Here is a 22,765-nt window from a genome sequence, read left to right on the forward strand (position 1 = left end):
ATGGTGTAGCTTCTCAAGAGTCTATCTGCACCTCCGAGAATGACTGTGCAGTCCGACTCGGGAGTGACATGGTATCTGTCTCCTCCCGTGTTGAATCGACATCTTGCGATGACGCTGAAGCTACAGAGCCTGGGCAGGGTAATATGGAGGGTCTGCTGTTGCCCATGCAGCAGACCCCCCCTCTCTTCGCAGCTGAAGGGTCCAAGGGAAAGACGGAGTCGATACAGCTTGGGTTCAGGTGCGCCGCAGGAGTTGCCGGTGTTGACTACAGCGTCAAACCGCCTTAGGGACTCCGGCTCCGGATTTTCTGTCGGGGTTTACTCCCTTAGCCTTTCCCCTGAAGAGGTATGCCGCAAGGCAGCGGAGGTTTTTTGGAGTCAGAGTTTTCCTTCTCTGATGTACCCTGACTGGAAGATCGAACCAGCGACACTTAGCTCGCAGGCCGACGCTCAATCCACTGAGCTAAACCAGCCAGGGAAGAAAAGGGTTATACTCTTTGGATAAAACATCTATGGAACATTTACACAATGGAATACTACTCAGAGATAAAGAAGAAGAAAAGTTTACCCTTTTCAACAGCATGAATGGACCTGGAGAACATTGTGCTTAGTGAAATAAGCCAGTCAGACATGTACATATGCCATATGATTTCTCTCATATGTGGAATCTAAAAAAACAAACTGAACTAACAAGGGAAATAAAGACAGACTCATAGAGAGCAGGAGGACAGCTATGGGGGGGGCAGTTAGGGGGTGGAGAAATCAAACAAAAAGGAAAAAGGATTCATGAACAATGACAACAGAGGATGACTTTAAGGGTGGGGGTAAGAGGGGGCTAAATGGGAATAGAAAAAATACAATATTTTTTTTAAAGTTATGCTCTTCTAAACATTTTTAAAAAGTAGATTTTTTTGAATTTTTGTGCTCTTGCTAAACAAAAGGAGGAATAAACCATAGATTTTCAATACCTCTTCAAGACATATACTTTTCCCTTTTAAATAACCCAAATAGGATATCACATTAAGATGAGTAACTAAACCAATTCATTATCCGTTTTTCTAAAGTGCAAATCTGATCCTGTCATTTCCCATTTAAAACTCTTCAGTGATTCCCTATTGTCATCAGAATGAAATCTAAACTCCTGTTAATAGTTTCCTCATTATTAGTTGACCCATGTTTCTTGGCCTCAACTCCCTCCCAACCTTACATCACCTCCCAGTAGTCAGCACGCCCTCCTCCAATTTCATCTCAACTGACCTACTTTGAGTTTCTTGAACACTCCATGTTCTTCATTCCCTTTGTGTTTTATATAATATTCCTTCTGCCAAGAACTATTTTTCTCAGTCCTCCATCTATTACTTACTAATTTATTTTTGCTCTTTGAAATTATAAATATTTTAATATTTAAACATATAGGTAAAGAGAGAAAATAATATAATACATAAGACCTTATCTACCATCTACATTTGAGAATTAATATTCTGCAATTTTAAGAACAATTAATTTAAAATCAACTAACAGAGTCTATGTTCAGGTAAAACTAATGCTGTCTCCCCCTCTCCTGCTTCCTTCCAGTTAAGTAGCCACCCACCTAAAGACTGCATGTCATTCCCATGCACATGTTGTACTTTTACTACATATCTTTATTTCCATAAATGGTATATTTGTAATTTGGTATTTAAACCCAGGGGGAGGGGCTATATTGTGTATAAAAATGCAAAATATTAGCTTACAAAAAGAGATGAATATTGCGTAGGTATACTTTCCTGAAGTTCTTAATTTATGGTTGCACATATATTGTAAAGAAGTAAGAAACTAAGATCAGTAACAGGATAATGTAGCCTTAACCTCAAATCAGAATTTGAAATGAGAAAGTCTATATATTATATTTAAGTAGTATACTTAAACAGACATGAAGTTTTACCCATTCCTAAGGTCATAGATGTAATATGTTGCTGTGTAAGAGTATCTCCAAAGCTGTCAGAAAGAAAAGAGGCAAAGACAAATTTTAATTTTTAAAAGCTTATATTGAGAATGCATAATCATAGATCATTCAATTTAAGGCTCAGAATTATGAAAGGACTATTTTCACAGGAGACTAGGAAGGTATATTTCAACTCTTAATTAGTCTTTATTTAAGGAGTTTTACGTGTACTTTTGTACTGTTTGTCCAAGTTCCAGAACTCATCAGTGATTCAACCATCACTCCATAAAAACCGTATTCAAATACATTTCTTAACATAACAAAATTTTCTTTACATATTCTATCCTAAAAATTGTCCTCTTTCTGGAGATTTCTGGTACCAAGAACTTGTCCTTTGGAAACTAATCAGTTGACTGAACAGAGGGAGTGGCAAGATTGACTTTTCATTCTGAATATTATGGGAGTTTTCATCTCAAGTAGGATATGAAAAGTGACAGTTGAAACTAAAGGTTCATGATCTAAAAGTAATTATAAGATGTTTAATTCAATAGTAAATTCTGTTGCCTTTTTTTAAAAATAAATATCATTTTGAAGATGTATAAATAGAAAAACATAAGATTATTAACTTACCTTACAAATTCAGTCAGGAAAGGAAAATTAAGTAAGGGAAAATGGTCTGGTTTGGTGGAATTCTCCTGCACTAGACTTTTGAAGATAGAGATTTAAACCACTGACTGCATATTATTTTGCTTGAGCAACTGAGTTAAATGTGTTACATTTTGATTTTTCCATTTTAAATAATAGTAAACTTTTATGAGGTTAAAATGTGGGAATTAACTAATGATTTATAATGTCAAATAGTTTTAGAAATACAAGGATAATTCACCCATTTCTGATGAATATTAGTACACACAAAGTATTTTTCCCTAGAGGAATACAGTTTCTATTACTGGAAGACAATCAGAGAAGTAAACTAAATTATTTATATATATTTTAGTTATCCTTTGGAGCTCATCTAGAGCCCACATTAACTTCTTGAATATTTAGAGGTAAAAGTAGACTTCTGCTTTCTCTTACAGTTATATAAACCAAACTGTGGATTAAAAGACTTAATCAGATATACCCAAATTAAATCAATACCTTTGAATAATCACTTTCTAGATAAGCAAATTGCCGATCAGGTGATAAGCCATAATTTGAAGCATTCACACTTTTCTGAAATTATGAAAATAATTGATTAGAATGCAGAAAAATAACAAAATCATGTTAATTTGTAATACTAACAGAATATCATATCTTTGATATATCCTGCATACATATATCTTCAATGCAATTATAAAATGTTCATGTAGTACCTACTGTATACAAAGAAATTTACTAAACACTATGGGAGGAGGATATAATAAAGATGTACTTTTTGATTTTAAGAAGCTTATCATGTTAAATTTGAAAATAAGTAACATATTACAAATTAGTTCCATAAAAGAGATATAAACATAACATTACAAGAGCATTAAGGAAGAGGTGATTGAATCCAGTCGAGTGTAATTGCTTGCACAGAAGAGGAGAATGTCACCTGAGCTTGGCATTAAAAGAGTGGACCCTTGAGGGGAGAGGAAGAATGAGGATTTGGAGTTCAGGAGGACTGAGTAACATGTGCCTATGTAACATAGCTATCATTTATTTAGCATTTATTATTCTATGTCAGACATTGTCCCAAGTACTTTTAAATTTTGCTTCATTTAATTCTTATACTAACCCAAACAGGTATTATTATTCCTAATTTACAGAAGAAATTGAACTGTGGTGAGGTTAGTGGAAACTTAACCTAAGTTTCCATATCTAGCAAGTGACAGGGCCAGGATTTGAACCCCAGTTTGCCTGACTATGAGGATTGAGTTTTTAACTTTTATTTCATACCATAGTATTTGCACAGAGGAGGAAAGATGTTAGTAGGTGATTTAAAGGAGGGAAGGGCAGTCTAGTGTGACTAGAAGAGATAAGAAAAGGAGAACTTCAGTGGGAATGAAGCTGAGAAGGCAGGTTGGGTCCAGGTCAGTTGCTAAGAATTTGGCCTCTTTCTTGGTTAGTGAAGAGCTGGTACAGCTTTTTAAGGAGGAGATGATGTTGAATACATACCATGGTGGTATTACTCAAAATGGTATATGATTCTCCTGTTTCAATATTATAAAATACTATATTATTATCTGTAGATTGATGGAGATATTCTTGTCCTTTAAACAAGAAGGAAAACAAAACTTGAAATAATCTCCTGTAATAAGAAATACATTTACAAAGAGAAACGTCTTTTATTTCACAGACTTAATTTGCTTTTCCTCTTTGTCTAGTACATATTACTTTGTCAGATTTAAAATAATAAGTTGATAGTGGAAGAAATAAAAAAATACTTTTTTCTACTTCCCACAAATATGCCTTATTTATTAGCAGCAGCCCTGTTTTAACCAGTTCAGGGTGCTTAGAAATAAAATTGGATTTTATCCATATTACAAAGAAGATAAACCAGTTGTAAATGGTCAGTTTCTCCTGCAATAAAAATACATTTCATTTGGGTTGTGTTTGATTTAGTTTAAACCCTATTTTATGTACATTTTATTTTCTAAAGAGAAAAATGGAAATATTTAGTTTTGTTTAATGGCCCTTTAGACAAACTACAATGTCATAAGTAATTTAGTTGACTTTACTATTTGTTTGATTAGACTTATTTGAAAACATCACATTTTACAAAACAACATGTAAATATCAATTTTATGGCCCTTAAAGGATTTTTAGGGTTTGTCCATTTCTGTGAGTACTCAGATTAATAATTGATTTCTCTTTTGGTAACATTTCCATGATCTCTCCTAAATAGGTATCAATACTATCTTCCATTCTGAAAAGCTATACCGTATGCTCAGATTTTTCTAACAATTCTCAACTTTTACTCTCTGTTAAACTCCTATTGGCCTAATTATCTGGGGGGAAATCTGGTCTACATGGTTCTATCCAAGGTGCTTTGCTGCCTACTTGACTTATCTAAATAATTGCTCTTTTTTTCCCCATTTCAACAGATTCAGCTTCTGTTACCATAGAGATGCGTTGGCACTAAAAGCAAAAAACAGAAACATACATTAAAAATAAAAAAGTAAAACAATACTTCACCTACCTGAAATCCAGCTTGGAAAATATGTTTTATAAGAAAATGTGCCATTTAAAATATCTTTCAAGGTGAGTGCTCTTGTTGTATTTTCTTCAGAGTTATGATCTTTGGGGGAAGAGGAGACATGTTGTTATTAAAAAGAAGATCAATAACGCAAATAATTTCTAAACCCCTCTCTCACCTATTCTCATATAATGAAAAAAATCTGCCATTTGCCAAACACTTGTTTGATTCCTGTCTTAATAGCTATTGTAAGTATTATCTCCTTTTTTTGTAGACAGGGTAATGGAAGCTTAGACAGGTGGTCAGATTGCCTGGAAGGAAAAACTGGTGGGAAAATGTTGAGGAGTCTGAAGGTGTGGAGGAGGACAATTCTTAGCAGCAGGGACGTTATTCTTTAGTCAGTGAATAACTATCACAAGGTTTTAAGAAGAAACATGAAATGGGGTTCCCAGCAACTCTAAGTTTTGCAAAGCTGGGATTGAAGACCATATGAGTTTGACTAAAAACCTAGCCTCTTCAGCACCTTAATGAATTTCCTCACATATAGCTTTCTTGAATTTCTACTGACTTAACAATGATGTATTTGAGCATCCCAGCTGGTCAGATGAGATCAGCTGGAATCCTTACTTTCAGACATCTGAAAAGAGGCATTAATGAACAACAGTAATTACTTATCCTGACTATCGATAGTTGTAAACAGAAAGTGGACCAGAAGAAAATAAAACCACATAACTTGCACAAATAATCTTAGACATTCCAAGAGTAGAGGTTTTCCATATGGAAGCTAACCTAATGTAGCTTATAATCATAAGCAAATTTCACCTATTTTAAATCCTCCAAAACAATTGCGTTTTTCAAACATGACTATTCTCTGAGTCCTAACAGTCAGATATGACAAATGGATAATGTGGCAACCAACTTCCAATCTCCTTCATGTCCGCATTGTCCTTCTCTGTCCCTCCCTCTGTACCCCTTCTCCAGGCCATCACTTACAGAACCAAAACTTAGAAAAATATCCTATACCTTGAATAGGTTTTATAAGTCTGGTATTTGCCCATGTAAATATGAAATTGTTGAAGGTGAGAATTTTATCTTCCTGCTAAATTTTTCCACAGCTCCATGACTCTTAGGATAAAGGCCAAAAATATTCTGGTGTGGATGGCTTATCCCTTCAGCCCCTTCTTGCCATCCTTCCATTATTTTCTAGGCTCCAAACATGCTGGGATTTCTGCTCTTCAAATACTTCTTTCTTTCTCCAGAGCTTCAGCATTTCTTTCTGACCCCTCTCTTCTTCTCATAACTTCAGTCAGCATTTAGTCCTCGATATAAGGGCTCTACGGGAAGCCCTTTCTGATGTACCGGTTTAGGTCTGGCTCACTTGTTATACATTATTGTCGGCCATGTTACAAATGTTAAGAGCATTTATATTTGTAACTATTTATGTATTTGAGTGATTATTTTATTAATGTTTCTCTACCTCCCTCTGTATTCTTGAAACAGTCACCATAAAGCTGGAGACTATATATGTCTAGTTTTACTCATTATCACAACCCTAGTGCCTACCTCATAATAGGCATTTAATAAATAGATTTTGTTTTTTGAATATCTATTAAAATCATAGTCTGGGAAAAAAGCAGTTTCAGATTAGACTGTTAGTGTATATAATTAATATTTACTTTTATTCTAATATAAAACATCAGTTGTACTTAGAACATTTTGGTTATCCTTCAGCTTTATAACTGAAATATTACCATTATAATCGTAAGTAAAATTTATAAAAAATTTAAAGTTACTTTTAAATACCTACTCCTGCTCATTTTCCTTTTCATATCATTAATAATTATGCTGATTCTTATCATATTTTTCAAAAATATTTCAAGGATTAGTTATTATTCTTTGATAACATTAATTTAGATTATACAGGAAAGTTGCAAGAGCATATATTTCATATTACTTACTAGTTAGTAATTTATTTTAAATGTGTTCATAATAGCTATAAATGCCAATAATCTATATAGAGAATTTAACATATGTTATGGTTTGACTCAATGATCTGTATAGCAATTTTAATCATGTATTAATTGTACTACTAATTACCATGATGATATTAAGCTCCACCAGCATCCAAAAAGTAATAAGTAGATGTACAGAAAATATATCCAGAGTGCCAGCTATATTTATACAGAAATAGGGTTCAAGCACAGACTTGGGGTAGGTGAGTACTCCTAACCTCACATCTGGTCAGGCAAGGATCAGAAAGTGTGATTATGCTAGAACCAGGCTGGGTTCCAGATGATACCAAATCAAATAGGAAGAATTTAAGTTAGTCATTTTTCCCTTTCTGCTGAAAATGACCACATGTTCATAAATGCAATGAAGTAATGTGTCTGCTCTGAGATGTTGCATTACGTCACATATTCAGAGTTACAAATCATAAAGTTTACTTTGAATTTGTAATCAAAGCTCTGGTTCTTTGTATATTTAGAAAGATATAAACATAATAATGTTTCACTATGCTATCAGTACTGACTCCTATTATCAGTAGAAATGACCTTCTATGGGGTCTGTGAAAATGCTATTGGCTTCTTGCTATATCAGCACTTAGCTCAACTTACTGAATATAAACACTTTTGTTTCTATATTTACATGAATTATGTAAGGCACAGGACTTCATCTATGAGAATAGAGTCTGTTTCATTTTCTCACTATTATATGCCCAGGTCTGTTCAGCAAGTATCCAGGCATGCGCTATGACACATAGAGACATTTACTGAAGAAGACACAAGATAAAAGAAACATTGTACATAAGACAATGACACCTCTGTCCCATTCATCTTAAAACCTCACACGGTTCTCCCAATATCCATTAGCTGCCCCATCATATTTTCCTGAATATCATCGATGGTCTGAAATCTCTTCCCTCTCAAAGGTGATTTTAGTTTTGGAAAAAGCCAGAAGTCACAGGGCACCAAATCTGGGCTGTAGAGGGGCTGAGTCACCTGGGTGATTTGATGTTTCACCAAAATCTCTGCATGAGACGTGATACATGAGCAGGCCAGTGGTCTTGAAGCTGCCAATCACCAGTTGCTCATAGCTGCTGCCTTCCTAATGTTCAAGCTTAATGCAAAATTTGGTGCAGATTCATTGCTCTACTTGCTCAGTCATTTTGATTTTGACAGCCACACAGTCCACATGCTTACTCATTGGAGTCTACTGCTCCCACTCACTAGTATAGTGAAGTTGTCTTTGTTCACACATGCATATTCCAGTCTACTCTCCTTGGCTGCCAGGTTACCTTAATGTTGCACAAACCCTTCTGGTTGTATTAACAATGGTTGGACTTTTTCCAGGCAGACCTTGTATAGTGGGAGCATGATTAATATTTGTTGAATGAAAAAATAAATCAATGTGACAGATTTATGTTAACTTGTTTTCACTAATTTCCCCCCAAAGGTATACCTTTCCTTGCTCTATATCTCTTGTCCATGTTGTAAATTTCATGTATATACTCTTCTACCTGGACATGTTCTTATTTAAAAATGTAACAAAATTTAGTCTTTGAAATCACTTAAAAGACTTGTTTGAAAAACAGATTCCTAGTCTGTACCTCAAACTGAATGATTCAGCATCTCTGTGGATGAGGCCCTGGTAGTTTTCATTTTTACCATTCCCCCCAGGGGATTCTTCTGCAAAGAATCCAAATTTAGTCATTTTACTTAATGTACTCTGTGAGTTGCATATCATTGTACTCCTGTGCCTGTCATTGGAATCACCCTTTGCATACAAACTCCTGGTAGGTGGCGGGCATAGTCTGCCTAGCAATCCATACCTCATGGACATAGACTGCCTGGCCTTCAAGGAATGTTAATGGTCACTGTAATACTTATACACCTATTCAATCCTCTTGCTTACTATCTTGTGAGGTTATGTCCAATTGGATTCTTCTTTAAGGGCATTCCCTCTGCTGATCCATGGAGAATGAAGAAAGGGCAAGGAGACTGAATATTTCCTGAATTAGATTTAAGCAAGATTGCAGGGAAAGCATTGAAGGTCTTGTTTTCTAGTGCCTCAAATGTATGTGAGTGTGTGTGTAAATCAGTATAAACTGTATCGCCACAACATCAATCACATCAAACAAGTTCTAATCACCTGAAAGAGATTCCACTAACAATTGTTGAATGAATAAATGGATTTTCATGCCACCTTCCAAATAATGTTTTAGAAATATAATCTTTTATACTGTCTTCAGTTTAATTTTGACATGTATAATTTTTAAGCTCTAAATATTTGAGCAGAAGTATAAATAAATTCTGAAAACATCTCTTTTCTATACATAACTGATGCTTACTTGATTAACACTTAATTACTGATAGTGTCCTTATAGTTAATTTGGCCCATCTTTAGCACAGTTCTTCATACTCCACTTAAACACTCTAATTAATTATACTTTAATTATTTGCATTTCAACTAATTAAAGCAAAGCTGAAAATTATTTCAGTTATGAATCCAAGAAATTATAATTCACAGAAATGATTCACAAGTAATGAAATGATTCACTATTCTAATTCTTTCTTAAAACTTTGTGCTTATTCTTTATTAAGATTGTTTCTATTTCTGCCATTTAATTTTCTAATCCTGAAAAATTGGGAATAAGTGTCAGAGCAGAGGCATCTGATGTTAGCTCTAATGTGTATCACAAACTACATAAGAAAATATGGTTTGTTAAAGTGTGCACACATATGTGACAGGTCCCCTTGTTCTCATTTTCATGCTAGCTTGTATATATCCAGGAATTTACCTGTTTCATCTAAGTTTTTGATTTTTGACATATAGTCTTTTATTCTGTTCTTTTAAAGAGTCCTATCACATCAGTTTTTCTACCAAGTATAAAATCATAATTTGTATGAAAAATTTCACCTGGACACCAAAAAATCCTATTTTAGTAATTATTAATATAAGTAAAGGTTAAAAATTATGCTTTCTATTTATGTTTCATATTTTTGTTAGTTCACCAGGTTACAAAAATGAACAATAAGCTCTTTGCTCTACTTAAAAGGGGAAATACATTTTTAAAAAGGCTAATTGGTATTTGATTATCTTATGAAAAAAATCATTTCAATTTGTGCCTACTGTTTTAGTTATCACTATATTTTAAAGTTCTGTGTGACTGGCTTTGTTTCTTAAGAGCTTTGAGCTCTAACTCCACATCCCTGATTTGAGCTTTTGAACATCTTTTTTCTTAAGGTGTATCTATGGCTAGATAGTCTTCTGTAAGTTGTAACACAATTTGCTTTGGAAATCAAAGACAGGTAAGCTCCTCTGCATTATGGAAATCATCCAAAGATTTAGATCATTTTCTAAATTATTTATAATTTGGCAAAACTCAATGAAAGTTTGCCAATATTTATCTTCTGTGATTTTAAAATCCAAGTGCAAATTAGAGAAACATAATCTGATTTATTTATCCTCAACTCAAAAGCTCTTTTATGTTCATGAACTTTGTAAACCCTTTAGACTTCCCCATATTTCCTCCAAAAGAACAGTGAATAAATAAGCTTAAAAGTCTTAAAATGTTTGGGGGAATCTATTTCACAGTTCTAAATGTTGATACTGGGAAAATCTCAAGCCTTAAGAACATATTCACATCTCCTTTTATTTTGTAAAAAATGGTTTTTGAAGTTATAGAAGTAGTAATAGTAACAATAATACTAATAACAAACAATGAATTTCTGCCTAAAATACAGACATTCTAAATGATATTTCTTCTTCTTTTTTTTTTTTTCTAATGAACTCTTTCAGTTTTATTTTGTCCTGGAAACACTTTCTCTGTCCTTCTATTCTGAATGACAATTTCGCTGGATAGAGTATTCGTGGTTGTAGGTTTTGGATTTTCATTACTTTGAATATTTCTTGCCAGTCCCTTCTTGCCTGTAGGGTCTCCCTTGAGAAGTCAGCTGATAGTCTAATTGGGACCCCTTTGTACATAATTCTTTTCTTCTCTCTTGCTGCTTTTAAGATTCTCTCTTTATCTTTAATTTTTGACATTTTGATTATAATGTGTCTTGGAGTGGTTCTCCCTGGGTCCAGTCTCTTGGGAACTCTCCTTGCTTCCTGGACCTGCAAGTCTATTCCCTTCCCCAAGTCTGGGAAGTTCTCCTTTATTATATTTTCACTCAATTTTTCAAGTTCTAGTTCATCTTCCTCATTCTCTGGCAAACCAATGATTCTTATGTTGGGCCTTTTATAGCTGTCCCAGAGGTTTCTGATCCTCTCATTGTTGCTTCCCATTTCCTCTCGCTGCATTGGTTGACTGCTTGTTCCTTCTCCATATTCCAGTTTGTTGAAATGAACTCTGGATTTTTTCTCACCTTCTATCTCGTATGCGGTTTTGTTCCTTTCGTTATGAAATTTTTTCGCTTCTTTCTTATCTTTTTCCTGCTCTTTTGTGAATTCTGTAAGCCACCTGATAACAATGGCCCAGAACTGAGCCTCTGACAGGTTTCTTATCTGTTCATCTGTCAGGTTCTCTATCTGCTGTCTGGTGAGTTGTGCCACCGGGATTTCTATAGTTGTCTGCCTCATTTTGACAGATGCGTTTTGTTTTCTTGGGCCGGCTGTCCGGGGCAGTGCCTGTGTACTTGTAATGACCCAGCGACCGGCACCGTTTGGCGTCACAAATCAGCGACCGGCGCCTGCCTGTCCGCGACCTATTTCGCAGCCCTGTGGTGCTTTCTTTGGGGGCGGGGGTCCAAGATGGATTCACACAGTTATTCAGCTAGGAGACCGGGATCCGTCCTCCCGCCCCCCTGGGCCTCACTGTTCAAGGCGATGCGGCGGCCGCTCTCCCCAGCGCCGGAGTCACGCACCGCCAGGGGCTTGCGTAGCCGGGATTCCTCGCCGCCCGCCGCTCCGAGTGCGACCGCAAACAGCACTGCCCTCTTTAACTCTTACCTGCCCAAATGGCATCGCTGGTTTATAACTTCATATGTTGGACTTCCGTGTAGTTTTATTTTCTGGAATTTCTAGTTATCCTTTGTTTTGAAGTAGTTGTATTCCTCTCTAGTTGTAGAGGGAGACCTAGCGTGTCCGTCTAAGCCTCCATCTTGGCCCATGATATTTCTTCTTAAAAATATTATTTTCTATCTAAATCATTTGTAATTTCATGTATCTCCTGAAATGAACCATATAACGCATTACTTAGCTGAGTTAATAATCACCATAATTTATACACAGGTTGGGGCAAAAGTAAGTTTACAGCTGTGAGTACACTGAACAGAGTTTACTCTTGTATTATTATTTATTAATTATTACATTATTTTCCATATGAAAGCTGTAAACCTACATTTTCCCCACCCTGTATATATCTATAATTATAAATACATATGTATATGCGTATTTTTCTGTGTTAATTTGTTTATATAATTTTGGCCTAACAGCTCTCAGTCCCCTTTTGTTTCTTGAACTTCCGAAGCACTTCCTTGCTTCTAGGCCTTTGTGACTCACTTTCCCTTTGCAGTGAAGATTTACCCCACAGTGTGTGGCCTCCCTGTCCTTCTCAGCTCAAATATCATTTCAGGGAAGCCTTCATTAAACACCCATCTTATGAACTGAGTTGTATCCCCACAAAATTCATAGATTGAAGCTCTCACCCTCGGCGTGACTGTATTTGGACATAGATCCTTTAAAGAAGTAATTAAGTTTCCATAACCACAATGGTGGAGCCCTAATCCAGTACAACTGATGTTTTTATAAAAAGAGGAAGAGACACCAGGAGTGCACATGCACAGAGGAAAAGGCCGTGTGAGGACACAGGAAGAAGGCAGCCATCTACAAGCCAAGAAGGAAAGACTTTGGTGAAACCAAACCTGTCTACACCTTGATCCCAGACTTCTAGCCTCCAGAACGCTGAGAAAAAAATTTCTGTGGTTTAAGCGTTCCAGTCTGTGGTATTTTGTAATGGTAGCCCTCAGATATCTAACACAACCCTCACTCCAGTTGTTCTTGAGAGCACTTTTAAGAATTTGAAATATTCTATTAATTTGCTTACTTCTTTATTACCAAACTGTTCTTTCTTAATAGTAGAGACTGTCAGTCATGTCCGAGACCAGTGGCTGATATTTGGTAGATACTTCATAAGTAATTGTTGGACAAATAAGCAAAGTGTCCAGGAGCCAAAATGGACTGGGCACCTTGGATAATGGATGCCTGTAGGGCACTAATCTCACCTTTTTCCATATCCAGTAGACAGTTATTTTTAATCCCATCAATCCAAGGGCTAAAAGTCCAATGTTTGTAAAAGTCAGGCAGGTATTGTAAATGAATATGGTGCCATGTACACAATAAAATAGAAAGTTGCGGCTCTGTGACAAACTGGAGAAAGCATTTTCTGTCTGAAGACCACTGCTTCCCAGCTAACACCATAAGCCCCATGCTGCCGATCTAATATTGAAAGAGATGCTAAAAAACTAAATTTTTATATGAAATCTTATGATTATTAAAAGTTGGCAGCTAATAGAAAGTTATGTAAAACACAGAAGGCCCCGAACAACAATAGTAAAAAAAAAAAACGTGTTCAAAGGTATACAGAGGACTTCAGGGAGACCCGAGACTAGACGAAGTGGCCTTCCTTTCACTGAGCAGTCCTGGGGGCAGTGTCTAGGACAGAGTTTGATTTCCATGCCGCGTAGCCCCCTCTCTTTTTCGTTCACTCAACTTTATTCTCCATTCCACCCCTCCCCCAATTCCCTTTATATTTTCTCTTCCTTTATTCTCATTTGCTTTTGTCTCAGAACTGCCTATGTCTCCTATGAGTGCCTTGACACAAATGTTTCTGAAACAATTTTTGCTGTTTTTGATCCAGGGAGGTGGGGAACAGAAATAAGGATGATACTCAAGGATAAAGACCACCTCCCACTCTCAGAAGTAAGAACATTGTTAAAATTGAAATATATTATACAGAAGAGCCATGTTGTCATCTTTGCGTGTATATGTGTGTGAGGATGAAGAACCCAGCAAAATTCCAGCTATCACTTATTAAGTAGCTATTGCATGTTAGAAATCATAGAAAAATAATAGCTGACATTTATTATTTGCTCATCATCATCTGAAAAACTCTACACTCAATATAAATTCAAGGAGAGATCAGATAATTCCTACATATTTTTTCACAAATGAATTTTACAAAGGCAGGTCCAGGAATTCAGAAACTGTAAATCATGAAGCAAGACCTTATAGAGTTTACTTTGAACATTCTGTAGCCTCTGTCACTTTTCAGTTGTAGTTTTCTGTTTATTTGTTTCTGTTACTGTCACCTCTGCAAATCTCTTGAAACTGGGCCTGTGTGTTTCTCTTTGGGGCTGACAAAATTGAGGGCCAGGTGTGGGGCTCGGTGCCCACTCTTGACCTGGTTGCATCTTCACACAGGAAGAGGGGCAAGATGTTTGGGAAGATGAGAGAAAGGGAACAGAGGAAGAATAGGAAAGAAAGGAATTGAAGGGGAGCAGACTAAGGTCAAAGGGGATAGCTTGGGACTAAAGGGAAGAGACCCATATGTATTTTACTTTGGTGAAAATAAAAATGGAAAATTTTGAAAGTTTAAAAAAAAAGTTACCCCTTATTTTCATTACTATGTGAGTGATCTAAATGGCTCTTTCTCATTTCACCACTACATTCTTCCATTTGTTCTTAAAATTTGGCCTACATTCTCCACAGCACTTTGAATCCTGAAGCGGGTGTTCCTGGGACCCCCTTTCTCCATGGAAAAGCCCCTATAGTTTCTTCTTTCACTTAGACCTGGTGGGGAACAACAGAAATTCCAGTCTCCCATTCGTGTGAAGGCCATGCATCCACTCTGGATTCTCACCCTGAATTTCATAGGGAAATCTAGACGGCTACACCTTTGTTCCCCCAACAACTGGCACAATGATAGGCAGTAGTCAGTGGGACTTAATTCCTCAATATATAAACAAATGGATGTTTCTGAAGTGGGTCTTTAAGTTTCTTCAAAGAAGACTATTCTTATACTAGCACATAATCCTGGGCTAAGAACACAAGGGCATCTAAGGACAATGTGAGGTAACAGAATTTCTGAGGAAGCTTGAGAAGGTCAACTAGAAGCTTCCCTGGCTTTGAATTCTCTCTTCCTCCTCCTCCTTCCCTTTTCCACTTTAGATCTTTTTCTCACCAAGGACTGGGCAGTTGTGAGAGTGAGAACTGAGCCTGGACCTCGAGATTAAGGATAGTTGAGGAGTGGGATGAGGGAAGAAGGAGGGGAGTCAGAGGACCGACTTAACATCAAGGCTGCCTAAACCACTGACTGGTGGGAAGAGGGGTTCAACCCTGGTCCTGCTCAGGACAGTAGGGGAGCAGAAAATTGCTTATACAAATCACTTAAGTCACGTATTAAGAAGCTTTTCAGCCAATTTAGAGTACAGGCTATATATATATATATATATACATATATATATATATATACACACACACATATATATATATAAAATTTCTCAGCTTTTCAATAATTTTTTTTTGTTTCTGAATGAGAAATAAAATTTCTCCTAAAGTTTAGTTTAATTACTTCACTCAATCAGGCAATTGCTTTGCTCTGAGAATTATCCCATTGGTTGAAATGAAAAATTAGGTTTTAAATGACATAACATTTTCATAATATATATACTTTTATAACCTACATTTAGGTGCACATTATACATGTCTAAACTTGGAGAGAAGGTAAGAATGGGGGTTATATATGATTACACAAATATCTATGTGTGTGAATACTTATATATTATTTATAAATGTATAACTATAGTATATTTCTTATTAGAAATTATGGCTCAAATTCCAAAGTACGAAGGCAAGCCATCCTTGCCTGGGGAGATGGAAGCAGGTTCACAATTTAGTCCATACACTTTTGTCCTCAGGCTATTTATTTCTGAGGGAGCAAAGGGTCAATTTCAAGGACTGGGGAGTTTCTTTTAAAATAAGGAGCTAATTTTGAATGGATTCACATTCAACAGGTCAATGGGACCTAATCTGTCTTCTGACACTCGCTATATGAGGGAAATAGTTAAGTGCATACAGTACATCTCAACAACCTGAGAATAATTGTGTGCTAACAGAGAGTGGGAAATGGACTGAAGAATAACACTTAAGATTTAAGCACATTGTTTTCATCTTATTGATTAACCTTTTCTTGTTTAATTTTGTGCAAATCCCATCAGCGTTTTAAATTTTTCAAAATATTTTCTATGTTTCAATTTTTTGAAGCAATGGATTATTTAGGACTCACAAATCTGTTAGCTGAAATGTTGTCGTTGATTTTCCTTTATTGACAGTTAATTTTTAACCAAAAGTATTTCCCACCTTAGCTATTATAAATTTTTAATAATTTTGGTATGTACCTTTTCCCTTTCCCTCGACCCCCAAGTCACAAGACCTATTATTATTGTATTTTTTTCTGTTTTAGAACTTGAGTTTCCCTTCATAATAAATTCACAAAAGGCTATTCCTTTAATGTTGCTGAATAATTTATAGACAAAGTCTTAATTTATATGTAAACTGCCCCACTATCAGTCATATTATCTTCCAACTTTCAGCAAAGGGGGATTAATGTTAACCTAAACCTCTTTAAAAAGAATTGATCTACCACTAAACATAATGCTCACTTAATAATATTTAGTATTCTAACATAATTATTCATTGCTACTGCATCTAGAATAACAATTTCAGTTTTTCTATACAGCTATCCTCAAGAACATTATTCTAGACTGCCTTTCTAAATTTTTGGACTCTTAATAAAAAAACAAACAAAAAAGCCCATAGATGCTGTTTTAAGTTTTCCATTCATACTCATCTTTAGTTTTCATGAGGCAATCCAATAATGAAAAGCAATGTTAAAAATATTGACTTAGAAGGCCTGTCAAAGCTTGTAATTTAGCATACATGTGGGAATGTGTGGGGATGATACAGAATAGTGGTTAGGTTTTTCTATTGCTGAAATAATACTGGAAATCTCTTTCTACTTATGCCTTAAATTCCTCATTTTTTCTGGCTACAGAAGAACATATCTGTGAGCTGATAAGTCTTCTTAGAAATAACACACTTACTTTGGAAAAAAAGAACTTAGGGAACAATCAATCACAAGTGACCGTGTGTTAGTGAGTTTTCCAAGGCCGACAGAGCAAATTAGAGAAAAATTCTTACCTCTTGAAGGACGTAAGACAATGCACATCACCAATAAAGCAAGCACAGCAGAGGTGGCAATTCCAAATACAATTTTTAACCATATCTACATAAAATAAAAAATAATTAGATATACACAGTTTCTGCTGAGTAGTAGAAAAGGCAGGATTTTGTTTATAGCTAAATCTTATATCTCCTTCCCCACAAAACTTTTCATTGTCTTCCACTGGTCTGGCTATGATTGCTGGAATTTTTCCAGCTTCACAAGGACAATGTTTCTACAGTATATTTAGAACAATATCCCAATCCCAACCCACCCCAGGAAGTACATACTTATTTACAAATCCTCACCTTCTAAACAACATAAAACTTTGATCACACTCAATTCTGCCAGCTCTCATTCTTTAGCAACACCTGAGTTTGCATATACTAACCTTCATTTTTCCAGATGTTTTTGAAAGTTAGCTAATTCTGACTTCAGAGTGTGGGTCACTGGATCTGTGAAAACCGTTGAAAGGAAGCAAGTCTGTCTTCGGAGTTGGAAGCTGAAGCTAGGATGAGGTTTTTTTCTTTCCACGGACTTTTCAATACCGTGCCAAATTTCAAAAGATTTCTGCAAAATTAGAAACAGATTTAGGGGGCGTTCTTGGCCTTGAAATGAACTGTAAGTGGCTCAAGGGAGGTTTTACAGCCTTCTCATCCTTGTAAATTCTACACCAACATCTGCTTACATTGACATACAGAGGTTTTTAACTTATTTTTTTTAAACAAGTTTAGTTTTATGTTTCATTTTCTTCTACAAATCTCTCACTGTTGACTTTGGCAATTTATTGGGTTTCGTATAATTTTCTATTTGCAACCAAAAGAAGAATTTAAAAATAATAAAAACTTCCAGGTATGTACAGTACACATATTCTAATTTTGAAGAGAGGAAGAAAATTAAAGCCACATAAGATTTTGTGAGAAATATACCATGGAGCTGCATTTTCTTCCTCTGAGAGATTGTGAGGTACTGCAGACAGAAATGTTTTTCTTTCAGCACAATTTCTTTGTCCATGTAGCACCATATGCACTTTCAGTAAATACAGAAGTTTAAAAATTCAACTGTCTAAACCCACGACTGCTTTCCTTTAAAGAAATAAAATGCCATCTGGTGAAATTTAGTATGGGTTAGGTGTGTATGCACAGGCCATAAAGATGGAAAGATCAGCCAGAATAATTTACCAGCAGACCTTTGGAAGAATAGAAATGGCTTTGCAGAAGTGATATTTTTGCTTCCATTTTAGGACATTTTCTGAGAGAGGAGAACATTTCATAATTATAAAACCTTTAAAATAAATACAAAAACACTTGAAAAGAGAAGGAAGTCTCATGTACAATTTCATTTTGGTGAAATCCACATAGTTTCAAAGCAATTGGTCAACTTGACATATCAGTAAAATGGGTGACTGAGTTGAAAATATATGTACAAATGTTTCTTGGAGTATTCTGGCTGATTCAATGCAATTCACATGGATAGAGTCTGTGGTGCCACATAAACACAGTCTTTGAACTACTGTGTCTTTAGTTTTCCCACTAATAGTTTCCTTCTTAGGAAGTGTATAATGTTCTCAGCCTAAAACAAACTTCAGGGTGACCTTTCATGAAATTTTCATGGAAGATAATGAGAAAACATTACTGAAATCTGTTGCTGTTTGCTTTTGTCAACTGGTCTGGCTATCATGTCAGGCTTTCTCCAACAAACGGCAGGATGGAGGCTTATGAACTTCCTCTCAGACATTCTCCAGACAGCCCTCCCTGAATTCTAGCCTTATGAGAATTCTGTTGAGGAAAATGAGTCAGTAAGCACTTACTGGCAGAGAAATGTAGCCACCCTGCTTCTAGATGAGGCCCCCCTTCTTTGTAGTTGATGGGGCCAGCTCTTTACAAACGGAAGCAATCATTAAAAGAAATAGCCAGGTTATGCTATACACTTGTAGGCATCTCCAGGTGATTGTAAGATTCTCAAATCTAAGACAAAATCCATTAGCCAGGTTCCAAAAGAACTGTTCTCATGTGAGACCTCTCAGATTGACTGCCTTCTTTGGAAAATTCACACAGCATGTTCTCGGAAGTTCTATCCCAGCCTGCCAAAGCCCCACAGGCCACAAGCACTTCTTGGTAGGTTTTTTCCAAGACTGTATGCCCTGAAGAAAAACTGACTGTAATAAATGATTAAGGTGTAATTAAAATGGATACTATTTGCTTTAGCAATAAAAAAGTGCACTGACATGTGACTCATCTGTGTACCACACAGCATTGCAGGCAAGTGTGGACATCCACAGAAGACTCATTGAACAGGTTCCATGAAGAAACCGGGGTGCTTTAAGAGGAACAACTTGAAGTTGAAATTATGAATCTAAAACATGTTTATTTGGTTTGGATTGGGTTTTTATTTTGAAGTTTGGGTGATTCAAACTGCAACTTAGTCTTATGAACTGTTTTAAGAAAAATGAAACTGACTAGGGAAATAAAGATGCAAAGAGTTTTTCCATTTGATTTTATGGATTAACTACATACTGCTTCTGACAGAGCTACACATCTCCATCCTTTTGAGATAAGTTGTAAGTGCTCCAATTTTTCTCCAAACAGGGACTCCTGCAAAAATTTGGATTCTTTTATATTAGAATGTCTTTACTGCCTTTTTCTCCTTTTAGAGTCAAAATGAAAATGCTAACACTTTTTAAAAATAAGGAAAACGCTACTATTCTTATTTTACATGGTCAACATCTAATCAACATTTTTGTTGGGAAAAAATATAATAAAGTCTCAGTCTGTGCCCTCAGTGAGTTTATAGTCTAGAACAAGTGTGGGAGATAAGTTCTTACATAATTTTTTTCCCCTTCCTGGAACTCTTGCTGAGAATGAGCTTGAGCTTGGTTTGTGATAAGCAGGAAAGGGTGTCCTGACTGATTGTTGATTTCTGCATGGACCTAGAAAGAGGGACAGAAAGTACACACAGCACATATCTGTAATCCTTAACTGAGGTCTAATTTTTGTCAAGACTGGAAGTTTTCTCAGAAAGCAACTGTGTACCCATTGGAATGCTACAAAAATGGAAAGTATGACTTCAGCCTGTAAAAATTAAGAGCAAGAATTAGGATAGTAGATGCTCATATGCGTTTTTTCCAAACTGTACGAGGCTCAATTTGGAATATGACTACACTCTGGGTAAGTTAACTAGAACATACTTTCTTAACACTCTAAGAGAGGTTTCTAGAACTATTTAGTAATGGCCATTGTAGGTCTGCCAAAAAATCACCATTCTAAAGTGTTAAGATAAGACCATGCTGCAAACATAAATAAAGATGTTGTCTTTTATTTGGGGATAGGGAGATAAAGAAAAGAGGGATATTTGTCAAAAGCTAAGACATTATGTAAGGACAAGTAATAAGTAAGGGATATGAGGGCAGGAGTGGAGCCAACATAGCCTTGATTTTATACCCTTTAAAATAAGAGTTTGCTCCTACAAAGGCCATGCCTACTCTTTCAATTCCTCAGATTCAATAAACATTTTCTCTTTATTGAATACATGAAGTACTTTAATACATTATTTCATTTGAGTCGTACAAAAACTCACTATGCTGATTAAGAAATGGAGCCTAGGAAAATTTAGGTAACTTGCCCAAGATTGCAACAGGAGCCAGTGTTGCTATATTACATTGTTTCTTTGTGATACTTCCTGTGACTAATTTCAAAGTAATTGGTAATTAAAAAAAAAAAATTAGTTGACATCTCAATGATTTTCTATTGAGACACCTTAAGGGTGTGATGGTAGAACCTTAAGAACCAGAACATGCACAACCCTTACATCTTCAGAGGATATTGTTATGCATGTCTCAAAAGTCCCATTCTAGGGGAATGGTGTCCAAAATATTAATTTATTAGAGTTTTGTTAGAATCGGAGTCTAGTAATTAGAGCAGTAGTTACAGCATGTTTGCATTTTAAAGATCTTCCTCTGGAAACTTGTTTAAACTAAGGTATTCATCAGAGTACCCATCATCAAAGAGATTTTGAGATTCAAGCTGAGAAGAGTCCTGAGGTCTTCAAAGCACATAACAACTATCATATAGTCATAACAGACTTGGGAGAAATGGCATAACACAGCATCAATGAAAAAAGATACAGTTTAAAGTACTTACTGAATCTGGTCTATTTTCTAGAACTACAATTGTTCCGTAAGTGAGAATATGAAACAACATGCTCTCCAGTTTGTAACTGGCACCTGCCACCTAAATAAGTATTACAATCAGATGCCGTTGGTTCATTATCTTATAATAATTAGGGCAACTTGTCTTTGGAGGTGCAGAGAGTTAAATATCAAAGATGGATCAGAGAAGAAACATTAGAGAAATAACATTTCTTTGAGTGTCTCAATGTAATTTAAAAATGCAAATATCATATCTCCTCAGAAGTGGTTAATCAGTAGGAAGACAGATTAAACAGTATAAAATGACTGTGGGATATTTTGATATAATTCATTAAAGCACAGTGCTATTTTACTAGTATTTTTAGATTAGAAAATATTATTACTACTAGCTAATGTTTATTGAACACTTTTATTGAGCCTCACATTTTTCTAAGCACTTGAAATGCTGTCTCACTTTCTCCTCAGAATATCATACTATTATTATCTTCATGACCATGTGCTCATAAGCTATATGGCTAGTAGAGATGGCACATAAACCCAGGCAGTCAGATTCTATAGCGTAATTTGATTAATCTGTGTTTTGGGGGGTCTGACAAGAGGATATATATAGGTAGAGTGATGGGATGTGTACTTGAGGCTGGATCTAGGAAGAGGTGAAACAAAAGGAAGAAATTAGATGGGCTACTAGATATCTTGAGGAGCCAAAACCATGTGTTATGACAGTAATGAGTGAGAGGGTGGAAAGTGAAAAAGGTTGATACCAGAAAATAGCAGTTATCAGTTTCAGATTTCAGTGCAAGGCCAAAGGTGTGGATCCAAGAAATGAGTTACTGAGGTAGAGCAAAGAAGTGAAGGAGTAGCTAGACTGTCATTTTGGATGTCTGACAAATTATGACAATACTTGATGGGATGGTGGAGAAAGTACCCTGAATCACATTCCAATCTCTTTATAAAAGAGTTGGAGAGATTTCCAGTTCAAGATGGTAGACTAAACTTATATGTCAATTGCTTTGCTTTCTGAAACTCCATTATGCTTATTGTAAATAGAGAGAAAGGATAAGACAGAGAACAATAGAGAGAATGGAGACAGTATCATCAGTGGATAAAGCAGACAGAAATAACAATTGCCCGGCACACACCTAAGAAGGGACTTGCATGGAACAATTCAGAATTGAGATTATATTTACCGCTGATAGTAGGAAAGAGAAATGGGGCTGGAAAATAGGGGACTAGTTGGACAATTTTATATGAATGCGTCACCTCTGGATGCAGAACAATCTTCAGCTAGCCATTTATTTCAAACAAAAAATAG

General features: G+C 35.8%; 1 long non-coding RNA gene across 1 annotated transcript; it reads right to left on the reverse strand.

Moving 5' to 3' along the window:
- Positions 1 to 5,092: 5,092 nt before the first annotated feature.
- On the reverse strand, positions 5,093 to 17,800 carry LOC150022123 (uncharacterized). Its single transcript, XR_016509197.1, has 3 exons — positions 17,698 to 17,800; positions 17,285 to 17,369; positions 5,093 to 5,185 (listed from the first exon to the last, which is right to left on the reverse strand). It is a non-coding gene; the product is annotated as an uncharacterized LOC150022123 (long non-coding RNA).
- Between the last annotated feature and the right edge of the window lie 4,965 nt (positions 17,801 to 22,765).

This window comes from Furipterus horrens, unplaced genomic scaffold (assembly GCF_987537825.1).
Source record: "Furipterus horrens unplaced genomic scaffold, mFurHor1.1.pri manual_scaffold_1, whole genome shotgun sequence".
NCBI lineage: Eukaryota > Metazoa > Chordata > Mammalia > Chiroptera > Furipteridae > Furipterus > Furipterus horrens.